This window comes from Oncorhynchus masou, chromosome 25 (genome assembly GCF_036934945.1).
Source record: "Oncorhynchus masou masou isolate Uvic2021 chromosome 25, UVic_Omas_1.1, whole genome shotgun sequence".
NCBI lineage: Eukaryota > Metazoa > Chordata > Actinopteri > Salmoniformes > Salmonidae > Oncorhynchus > Oncorhynchus masou.
Window position 1 is genome coordinate 47,723,179 of NC_088236.1, and position 12,163 is coordinate 47,735,341.

The 12,163-nt window shown below is 42.5% G+C and overlaps 1 protein-coding gene across 1 annotated transcript in view; it reads right to left on the bottom strand.

Moving 5' to 3' along the window:
* The window catches only part of LOC135514415 (serine-rich coiled-coil domain-containing protein 1-like), a 92,628-nt gene that overhangs the window by 62,198 nt on the left and 18,267 nt on the right, over positions 1 to 12,163 (bottom strand).

A 12,163-nucleotide genomic window follows, 5' to 3' on the forward strand; every position in this document is an offset into this window, starting at 1 on the left:
CGTGATGAATTATTTCATATGAGCGATTACCATCGCAGATATTAGGTGTAAAAAGGAATCTGTGTTCCTCGCAAAACATGCTCAACTGTGTTCCGAGACATCGCATTAGAGTTCCACCTGACCAGAGTTTGAGCAATGAGAGATGAATGGTGTCCAGATAACTTTATCAACAGATGAAGCCTTCATTTCACTTCCTTACCCTCCTCTGCAAAATGGAGGTGTAGATTGGGATGTTTTAATTGCAAACAAAATTGGCTACCGCCCCAAATTCGCTCCAGTTGATTTTCTTCCTACGCAGGCCATTGTATGGAAGAAGACCATGAGTGAGTTGGATATCTGAGCGATACAGTACATTGAAAGGAAGGTTTGAGTCCTTAGAGTATGGCATAAATTCTGTTTGCCATCAACATCTAATAAAATATGCCTTGATCAATTAATCTGAAGTTTAATAATAAATAACATCAGCTTTACACTGACATTTATTTTTCACACTGTTGACATTTTACACTACTGTGTTGTGCGACTGCAAGACTGCTTCATGACATTTTCAAAAGTTGAGTACAAAAATATCAAAGCGTCTTCTAAAAATGTTAAGGACAACAAAGAGAGCTATAGCGGGCTGCAAGCAACAACAAACAAATCAGGGGGCTCTAGCTTATTATAAACAGTATCCATAACACCTAGACCGGGGGACTTTTAGCACTGACATTGAGATGCCTTCGCTTCACCAATGCTTTATTGGCACAAAAGACCAGCCAAGACGAGTGTTTTGTTGGGAAAACTAGTAGCAAAAACATGGTCATAATACTCTTGTTTGCAAGTAGCAACAATTAATACATAGTCAAGCGTTCAAACGTTCCCCTGAAGCACTTGCATTGACATGTGATCAAAAGGTAGTGATGAGAGAGAGTGGGTCTACACAGAGCACCTGACTAAAGACATGATCCATCACACAGGCGTCCTCTGATTTCCTGCCTGTAGACCAATCTGACCAGATGGTGCCTCTCCCTCCCAAAACAAACACAGAAACTATAGATTTCAGAAAGGCGGAGAAGTCAAGATGAAAGTCTTCTTTTAACAGATTAACATTGAGCATAAATTGCTCAAGGGGATGCGGAGGTGGGTGAATGTGGTCTGAAATATTTCAGTCATCAATGCTTACTCTACATGATGCCACATATGAATTGGTTTGCTCTACTGAGGTGAGTGTGCAGTGGCTGGTTCTGTGTGTTGGAGCCATGGAGGACTCACATCTCAGCATTGATGTTGGGTGATTAGGCCTGGCTCGCAGTCTGCGTTCCAATTCATCACAAAGGTGGAGATGGAGTTGAGGTCAGGCTCTGTGCAGGCCAGTCAAGTTCTTCCACACCGATCTCGATAAACCATTTCTGTATGAACCTCCCTTTGTGCACGGGGGCATTGTCATGCTAAAACAGGAAAGGGCTTTCCCCAAACTGTTGACACAAAGTTGGAAGTACAGAATCATCTAGAATGTCATTGTATGCTGTAGCGTTAATATTTCCCTTCAATGGAACTAAGGGGCCATGCCCGAACCATGAAAAACAGCCCCAGACTGTTATTCCTTCTCCACCAAACTTTACAGTTGGCACTATGCATTTGAGCAGGTAGTGTTCTCCTGGCATCTACCAAACCCAGATTTGTCTGTCCGAGAACGCATTTACACTGCTGAGTCAAATGGTGCCGAGCTTTACTCCAGCTGACGCTGGGCATTGTGATCAGGCTTGTGTGGCTGCCCGGCCATGGAAACCCATTTTCACGAAGCTCCCAACGAACAGTTATTGTGCTGGCATTGCTTCCAGAGGCAGTTTGGAACTTGGTAGTGAGTGTTTTTACTCGATTTTTACTCCAGAATTTGGAGGTCCCATTCTGTGTACTTGTGTGGCCTACCACCTTGCGGTTGAGCCGTTGTTGCTCCTAAACATTTCCACTTCATAATAACAGCACTTACAGTTGACCGGGGCAGCTCTAGCAGGACAGAAATGTAAAAAAAACTGACTTGTTGGAAAGGTGGCATCTTCTGACAGTGCCACGTTGAAAGTCACTGAGCTCTTCAGTAAGGCCATTCTACTACCAATGTTTGTTTATGGAGATTGCATGGCTGTGTGCTCAATTTAATACACCTGTCAGCAACGGATGTGGCTGAAATAGCCAAATCCACTAATTTGAAGGGGTGTCCACATACACTATATATACAAAAGTATGTATGCGGCTGCAGACAGTCTACTCAGCAAGATGATGAATAACCTACAGGAGGGGTGATTTCTCTCCTTAGGACGATCAATCTTGTCACTTCGTCAAGGCTGTGGATTAGGGCTGATAGCCAGTGTCCTCTGGTCTGTTTCTGGGTGCTTGTACTCTACTCAGTACTGTAGGCCTGTAGCGGATGAGCAGAGCAGGCATAGAGCAGGCCAAGCCAGGCACCTGCAGACACTAGGACTACTACAGGAAGTGACTGGCTGTCAACTTACCAACGCTACAATACAAAGCTTTCTTTGCAGAAACATTCAACGTGATCCATTTCACTATTCTGAAAAATCCAATTAACTTCATGAGTTTAAATATCTTGGACTGAACTCTCGCAGAAAATGATTTATTGTGCTCAGAGCAACACGTTTCTCTCTTTGTAACTGCTTTCCATTTCCAGAGAAGGCCAACTGACAAATAATTACATGTAGTCAAATGAATTATGGCTGCCTAAAAAGCATTAGCTGGGACTGCAATAAATATGAATAAATCCTTGTCACTCACCAGGCTGCATTGTCCTCACAACAGAGTCAATTAACATTGAGACTGTCGACCAAAGGCAGTGTCCTGGGCTGCTTTTCAGAGGTAGCTTTCATCTCTCAACATAAGCATTCTGTACCAACACTACGGTGATTGTATTGCCTATTCTCCCAGCCAGAGACACAGCAGGCCACATAATTCAATGCTCCACAGGATTGGTGGTAAACCATCTATAATGTTGTTGTGCTTTCCGGGAATTAGCCATTTCCCCAAAAATGAATGTCGTTGCCCCAGTTAGACGGTTTAAGGGAACGTAGTCATGACCAGTTATCGATTTTGTCCAGTATGACCCTAAAATACAGTACCTCCATCTAGCCAGGATTGTGAAAAATTCACAGACTTGTGGTATTTGTAGTTGTTGTATTTCCTAATTGTAGTTATGTTTGTATTCTTCTAAATCTTTGACTAGGGTACATGTAAAGTCCTCCAATCAGCTGTAAAGTATTCTCCCACAGAACAAACCTGAACCTTTTCCTGATAGGCCTAATTGGACTTGGACTATGTGTATGTGCGTGCTTGTGTGTATGATGGACAACATGTGATGGCTGCGACACATGAGCTCCTGGCACGGGATGAACTGCAAGGATTTAAAACTTTCCGAATTAGGGCCTGGTGTGTTTGTGCTCCAAGCCATTTATGTTGATTTGTTTATTCTAAGATGTTGGTGCCTGTTAACCATTTACAAACCCAAAAGCCTCGTAAAATTAGTGAGGGCATTTGCCTACTAGTCTTGACATGCACAGTACAGAGTCACCCAAAGAACTTGCAACTATCGCCTCTCCATGCCTCCGTCACAATGCAATGTGTGCATTAAAACAATGACAAACCAAGGTGGTGGAAGACTGATGGAAGACATAAATGCTGTTTAGAAAGGATCAAGGTCATCACAACAATTGTACCATGTGTATGTATCACCGGTTGGTTGGTGGTGAAAGGACAGAGGATGATGAATCTCATATCTAGGCCAGGTTTCAGGCCACGACTTTCTCCTCCTACAGTAATTAGCTGCTTACACACGAGACTGCAGTGTAAACATGTGCATGCTACCATGTGTGGCACCACTCTCCCCTGTCACAGGGCATCAACATTAGGAGCTTGCCATCAGGGTACGCCTGTGATTCCACCACCGGCATCATCTTTAAAACGCTACATCAGGCAAGATCGACCAGTTCAGGACATCATCGCCACATATGCCGCCATAACTCAGTGCAATTGTCTCAAGTGATAGAGAAAGCGTGAGTAAAGAACAAATCAGAGAAATAAAGCAATTAAACAAGAGTTTTTTGTCAAGCAACTAAAATAAGCCTTCAAATGGACTTAATATATGGCTGAATACTTATGCTGCTGTCAAACAGCCACTGGTTTTGCCTTATGAATTGATCTGGACAGCATCAAATGTTTGCGAGCCCTTCACTTGGTCAATACGTCTTCTGAATAGTAAAAAAGGCGTAACGAAAAGCCTGAGAGTTCACATGGCAACAAGCAAATTTAAATGTTGGAAATTTGATTTCAAATATGGTAGTCGACTGTGGTATTTTGGACGCAGTAATTGCAGAATAATTGCAATAATTTGGACGCAATAATTGCAGAAAAAAGTATTTTAGACGCAATGTACTGCAGTTATACTTCACTGTGACTGCAATCTTTTTTCGTAAGCATAAATTCTAAAGGAGGGTAAAAATGAAATGAGGGGAACTTTGCTGCTTCTGAGGCACTTCAGTTCTGGAGCTGTGCGACCTTGCTCTGAGGTCAGGCGGGCCCCTGTCACTGACAGTACACAGTGCCAAATCATTCCAAGCTCTGATTGGAAGAAAAAAAGGTCTCTCTTTCCAGGTCGTCTCCGGGGTTGCGTTCATTAGGGCACACATGTTTTAAAACGTTTTGGAAACAAAAACTATCATTTTTCATTGGACTTCAGATTGTACATCCCCGTTTCGTGGCAGAGGCAACACCTCCAACACAGAAACTATGTGGTAACACAGCAGTTGCGAATAAAAGTCGACCTAATGAAAGTACATCGAGACAAAATAATAATTTGCATCCAACACTTGTCAGGCAGAAAATAATGAGGGCAATAACAAACTACACTGCAAATCTTTATTACAGACTCCATAAGCTTAAATAAGCCTATCCTCCAAGTGTGCGGCCAAATCAATAATATTGCTAAATCTGCCAAGGTGCACATATACACAATAATGGCAGGTGTTGTTTTAGCAGATATGTACTACAGAGGGAAAAGTGCACAAAATGTATTCTATCAATATGTCCCTGTTATGCTGGTTCCCTTTCAGTCAGTCAACTTCGGTACTAGCCCCGCCTTCCACAAGTGATATGCGTGAGGCTTGGATTCATTCCTTCAATTATTCTGCTCTTCACCTCTGTGCGAACAGGAACGATTCATGCTACTAAGTAAAATGTCTAAAGCGAACAAAAACAACGAAAGCTAACAAGCCGGGTTTGGGTTTGAGACATGCCCCAATGAATTAAACGATCCGTTTGTTGTCTTGTATGTTTCGGCGCATGCTCAGGCCGCCCTCGATCGAATTGGTTTGTGTGCGAGACTAGGGGACGGCGGGGCAGGTTCTCTTTTTCTGTTGGACTGATGCAATCGGGGGAGAAGGGCCTTGGTGAGGGACGTGAGCAAGAACACTCTAAATAACTCAGGAGCCAGACATGTAGCCTAAGAAGGAATGAAAATGAATTATTTATGCTAAATTATTATTAGCCTGGTATTTCAAGGCTATTATTTCAAGATTCTCTGGTCTGATGAACTCTTTGGCCTGAACTCCAAGTGTCACTTCTGGAGGAAACCTGGCACCATCCCTACGGTGAAGCATTGTGGTGGCAGAATCATGCAGTGGGGATGTTTTTTAGCAGCAGGGACTGGGAGGCTAGTCAGGATCGAGGCAAATGAACGGAGCAAAGTACAGAGAGATCCTTGATAAAAACCTGCTCCAGAGCACTCAGGACCTCAGACTTGGGCGAAGGTTCACCTTCTAACAAGACAACCACCCTAAGCACATAGCCAACACAACGCAGGAGTGGCTTCTCTGAATGTCCTTGAGTGGGCCAGCCAGATCCCGGACTTGAACCCGATTGAACATCTGTGGAGAGACCTGAAAATATCTGTGCAGCACGCTCCCCATCCAACCTGACATAGCTTGAGGCTCTACAGAGAAGAATGGGAGAAACTCCCCAAATACAGGTGGGCCAAGCTTGTAGCGTCATACCCAAGAAGACTTGAGGCTGTAATTGCTGCCAAAGGGTGCTTCAACAAAGTACTGAGTAAGGGGTCTGAATACTTAGGTAAATTTTATATTTCCGTTTTTTATATTTAAATAGCAAACATTTCTAAAATCCTGTTTTTGCTTTGTCATTATGGGGTATTATATGCAGATTGATGTAAGGCTGTAATCTAACAAAATGTGGAAAAAGTCAAGGGGTCTGAATACTTTCCGAAGGCACTGTATATGCAATTTATAGACTATTATAATTGAATACAACAAAATGTTGTTTAAATGCTGAGCGCATAATGTTCATGCCAGCCGACTGTGTCGCACTTGCAAATTATTCACAATGTATTTATTTGTAGGCTATAGCCTTGAAATAAATAAATAATAATAGCCTAAATAATTAATTCCTTCTTCAGCTACATGTCTGGCTCCTGACCTATTTGTATGCTGTTTAATAGGTAGCCTATTAGATTAAGTTGTCTATTTGAAATGATGAGCACTTCTTACTGTCACCTTTTCATGTTGTTTATTAAAAATACTTTTAATTTCAAATCAAAATCAATACATTGAAACAAAATGGTAGGTCCAGATAGTCACAAAAATACATGGGTGTTGGTTAAATTGTGATTTTAACAAATTGAGCGAATGTGGATCAGCATTTTTTTCTTCTGCTTGTGAGCGAGAAGCTGTTTTTAGTAGAATGGTTGTGAAGGACACAAAGCATCGGAGCAGTGCACAAGCGCTAGAGTGGTGAGCGATGAGCGGGATTGTCGATCGCTCAACTCCACTCACATGCTCTGCAGATTTACAATCAGAGAATTATAAAAAGCAGGAGAATATTTGATTAATTTAGGTTCTGATAGTAATTCCCCTGTTTCAAATTCAATAGTTGCTATATCAGCTAATTGGTCATTACTGCTTAGCTTGTTGGGCAGTAAACAACTGGCACGATTACCATAGTTGAGTCCAACTCAATGGATGGCAAATTCGGCTCTCTGTCTTATCAATAAATTAAATTCGGTCTTGACTTTGGAAAGAGTAATAATTACTTGGTCTGAATTTTTGTTGATGTTAATATTTCCAATTCTGATATCTTCCATAATTGTGATTTATTCAACCCAGACGCAAATGCAGTTGCATTATTTTTTATAAAACATTTGGTGGCATCCAAGAGAATCCAGGAGTCATTGATTGAAATGATATTGATCATTATGAATTAATTGAGTTCAATTTAAAATTGATGACAGAATGTAGGACTTTGTAGTAATGAAACTCCATCATGTGGTTCTTTTAGGAGATTCTGACATTTGTAATTGGCAGTAGTAGGCGTGATAATTGGACAAGCTCATTCAGTGGGGCAAAAAAGTATTTAGTCAGCCACCAATTGTGCAAGTTCTTCCACTTAAAAAGATGAGGCCTGTAATTATAGGTACACTTCAACTATGACAGACAAAATGAAAAAAATAATAATCCAGAAAATCACATTGTAGGATTTTTTATGAATTTATTTGGAAATTCTGGAGGAAAATAAGTATTTGGTAAATAACAAAAGTCTCTCAATACTTTGTTATATACCCTTTGTTGGCAATGAGAGAGGTCAAACGTTTTCTGATTTTCACTCAAAATCTCACGACATGGCCCCATTCATTCTTTCCTTTACACGGATCAGTGGTCCTGGTCCCTTTGCAGAAAAACAGCCCCAAAGCATGATGTTTCCACCCCCATGCTTCACAGTAGGTATGGTGTTCTTTGGATGCAACTCAGCATTCTTTGTCCTCCAAACACGACGAGTTGAGTTTTTACCAAAAAGTTATATTTTGGTTTCTTCTGACCATATGACATTCTCCCAATCTTCTTCTGGATCATCCAAATGCTCTCTAGCAAACTTCAGACGGGCCTGGACATGTACTGGCTTAAGCAGGGGGACACGTCTGGCACTGCAGGATTTGAGTCCCTGGCGGCGTAGTGTGTTACTGATGGTAGGCTTTGTTACTTTGGTCCCAGCTCTCTGCAGGTCATTCACTAGGTCCCCCCGTGTGGTTCTGGGATTTTTGCTCACCGTTCTTGTGATCATTTTGACCCCACGGGGTGAGATCTTGCGTGGAGCCCCAGATCGAGGGAGATTATCAGTGGTCTTGTATGTCTTCCATTTCCTAATAATTGCTCCCACAGTTGATTTCTTCAAACCAAGCTGCTTACCTATTGCAGATGCAGTCTTCCCAGCCTGGTGCAGGTCTACAATTTTGTTTCTGGTGTCCTTTGACAGCTCTTTGGTCTTGGCCATAGTGGAGTTTGGAGTGTGACTGAGGTTGTGGAAGGTGTCTTTTATACTGATAACAAGTTCAAACAGGTGCCATTAATACAGGTAACGAGTGGAGGACAGAGGAGCCTCTTAAAGAAGAAGTTACAGGTCTGTGAGAGCCAGAAATCTTGCTTGTTTCTAGGTGACCAAATACTTATTTTCCACCATAGCGACCATTGCGAATAAATTCATTAAAAATCCTACAATGTGATTTTCTGGATTTTTTTTCTCATTCTGTCTGTCATTACAGGCATCTCTCATCTTTTTAAGTGGGAGAACTTGCACAATTGGTGGCTGACTAAATACTTTTTTGCCCCACTGTATGTCTAGTTTCCTGATTTTAGAAAATAGGAGTGTAGATAGATTTTATATTATTTTAGAAAATGTTTTATGCCTGTTTAAGTCGAAAGTGTACTTGTTTGCATCTGGATTATGTGTTTGGTTGCATATGGATTGTAGTTAGACTTATTATATTTGTACCCCATGTCCAAAATGGCATTCATGTCTGTCCCAACAACCAAATGGAATTCAGTTAATTCCAACAATATGCTGTTCAGACAATCAAAAAACTTTGGATCATATGAATTTGGACTGTGCACATTAATAAAAACAATTCTCTTTCCATTATGGATACATTTTAGAAAAGTGATTCTGCCTTCTTGGTCTTCGCTTTTACCCAAGATGGTGATTTTTAGTTTCATTATGTTTACACCGTTTGTTTGAGGCCGATGAAAAAGCAGCCAGATTGTAGAAATGGTTCTGCAGTCCATGTCCGTCTTTATGAAGCAGGTGTGTTTCTTGTTATATCAATATGGTTTCTTGCTAGGATATCAAGACAGCTGGAACAGTTGATTGGACAATTTAGGCCTTCCAAATCCCAAAAGAGAATAGCTAGCATTGGAAGCTTATATTGATGATATAATTGTGATCATTAGTGTTATAAGCCAATGGATGTGTAACAAAAAGCAGGACCCCACAGGGAAACTCACCCATTGGTTCTTCCCAACCCAGAAAACCTCCCTGTAAACCATTCCCCCGCCCCCTCTACTCCCCCATTATCATTACAGGGCTGTAGCATCAAAGAGTTGCAGCCTTACACATGGAGTCTCTTCGGAGCGTCTTCAGGCGGGCCACAAACAGGCAAATAACGGCACAGTACAACAGTAGTGTGCAGAACGGCCACTTGGAACGCATAATTCATAGGTCCTTGTCACGGATGGGCTATTGCAGCCACACCGGGTTCCACTCCTATCAGCTAAAAACAAGAATCAGCTACAGTGTGCACGCGATCACCAACACCGGACAATTGAGGAGTCTGACGAATTGATCCAACGAATACCGGTTCCTGTTGCGTCATGCTGATGGCAGAGTCAGGATTTGGCGTAAGCAGCATGAATCCACAGCCCATCCTGCCTTGGGTCAACGGTACAGGCTGGTGGCAGTGGTGTAATGATGTGGCAAATGTTTTTCCGGACCAGGTTAGGTCCCTTGATAGAAATTGCACAACGATTGATGAGTGCTACACCTTGAAGAATCCATACCCCTAAGAATTCGGGCTGTTCTGGAGACAAAGTGGGGTACGACCCAGTACTCGGTGTACACAATAAACTGGCCACATAGTGTATATAGCCATATTTTGCCCATGTAAGGATTAAATGCCCCCCAAAAAACACAGAGGGAAGCAGCCCCAGTCCGTGTGGCACATCAATAGATTGTCCATTGTTCATTAATTAGCAGTGTCACTGTGTTAATATTCTCCCGTTGATCCAGTCATGATCGGGTTCCATCTGACTCATCCCCTTGTGTGTTGGGTTTGATGTGATTCTTGAAGTCTTGAGCTTCCTTGGCAGTGGAGAATGTGTGTGTTGTGGTCTGGAAGGTCAAGATGAGTTTTGCCGGGTGGATGAAGCCCTATCTCAGATTTAGCTTGTGTAGCTGGGATCTTACCTCGTTGTAGGTCACCCCCTCTGTTTTAGTGTAGGCACTCAGGATGCTGATCCTATTCTATGCATAGATCAGAGCCCCCGATTCCACTGCATGGCAAACAATTCACTGTTTGACTTCAACTGTGGAATTGTATAAATCATACAACAAGAGACATTCTGGAGAGGACCCGTGTGGTGCTCAATGTTAATTAGCAGCATGGGACCCAGCTTCTCCTGCCCGAACAGTTCATAGAAAAGATTGCTCATGAAAGAAGTGGGATTGCCCGCTTCCATGACAATTTCATGTCCTATAACCCACACATTGAATTTACGGGATAATTTAAGTGATTCTGTTTTCTCTTTTAGGAGAACGATTGCCCCTTCGAGCTTAGCTAGAAGTCATGCAGTCACACTTCTGTCACATTTTACATTTTCTGAATTATTATTGTTGAACATAAGACTGTAAAAACACAATGATATCAGCTCCATGTGATTTTAATTTTGGGAATCTGTTCCCAAGTATTCCCACGCATAATACGTAATCATATACAAATGTATGCAAGGTTTGAAACGATTATGTTTTAATCAAATATTATATCCATTTGGGCTTCTTGCGGTCTATTTGCAGTCTACTAATTATTTGTAATTATGTTCCGCCCCCCGACCATTCCCTCAAGAATAAATCAGCCCGCGGCTGAATCAAGTTCATGATCCCTGCTCTAGGTGACTTGGTGTTTCCGATGTGGGATGCAGAGATGGATTGGTCGTTGGTCGGGTCGATTGTCTCACCGGCTCCTGTGCCCTCTGTCGCCGGTTATGGGAGGCTACTCAAAGAGAGAGGGTGACCAGGTTCTGTGGGTATCCCCCCGCCTCCTGTCTGCCTTGGTTAGGCACCTCTCGCCTCTTCCTAAAAGGGTCCGGGTCCCACTTCAGGGATCCGGTCCTATGTAGACTATCGAGACCAGGCTAACTGGGGTGGCAGCGTAGCCTAGTGGTTAGAGCGTTGGACTAGTAACCGGAAGGTTGCAAGTTCAAACCCCTGAGCTGACAAGGTACAAATCTGTCGTTCTGCCCCTGAACAGGCAGTTAACCCACTGTTCCCAGGCCGTCATTAAAAATAAGAATTTGTTCTTATTAACTGACTTGCCTGGTTAAATAAAGTTTACAAAAAATAAAAAATAAACAAACACTGCATAGTGTGCTAGCTACTTACAAGATATTCTGACTTCCTAATGTTGGACTTGCTTGGGTAGCGGTCTTGTTTAGTATATGTAGCTAGCTTTAATTTTCTTGTTTATTCAAAAAACGTCCCGTGCTGTGGTCAAAGAGGCTAGACTAGAAGCTTCATCATGGCTAACGTCAGCTAGCATGCATAACTTCAGGTGAATGAAGCTTACCAGATTTCACCCAGCATTATGCCAATCACATTCATATTTCCAATTTCCGGGGTTGGAGGGATCCAGGCTTGTGGGTACTTCTGATGAGGAAACAGCCTCCGAGCACTTGGCTTGGGTAACCCCCGGAGCAAGGGAGCAAGGGGCCTTAGAAGGGGTATGAGCAACCGGTGAGTCCCTCCACAAAAACAGTGCCACCACGTTTGGTTACGGCCAAACGGTGTGCTATGTCAACCATTGCTGGAGCTCCTTGAGTCTATAAAGGGGCTGGGCTTCATCCAGGGTCTCATGGAAGCACAACTTAGTTTGGAAGCGCGTTCAATGGTGTTCAAGGAATGAGAGTAATAAGTTGGGTGAGTCGCTCTCTGTCCACAAGAGGGCACTACTCCTGCATAGGTGGCTCATTATTAGGATTCATTGCTAATTCCTGCCTGCAGCTCACTAGTCCCTATGAGGTGCTTAGTTCAGCTCTTTTTCTGGTTTAAATAAAACCTAGACACTGAA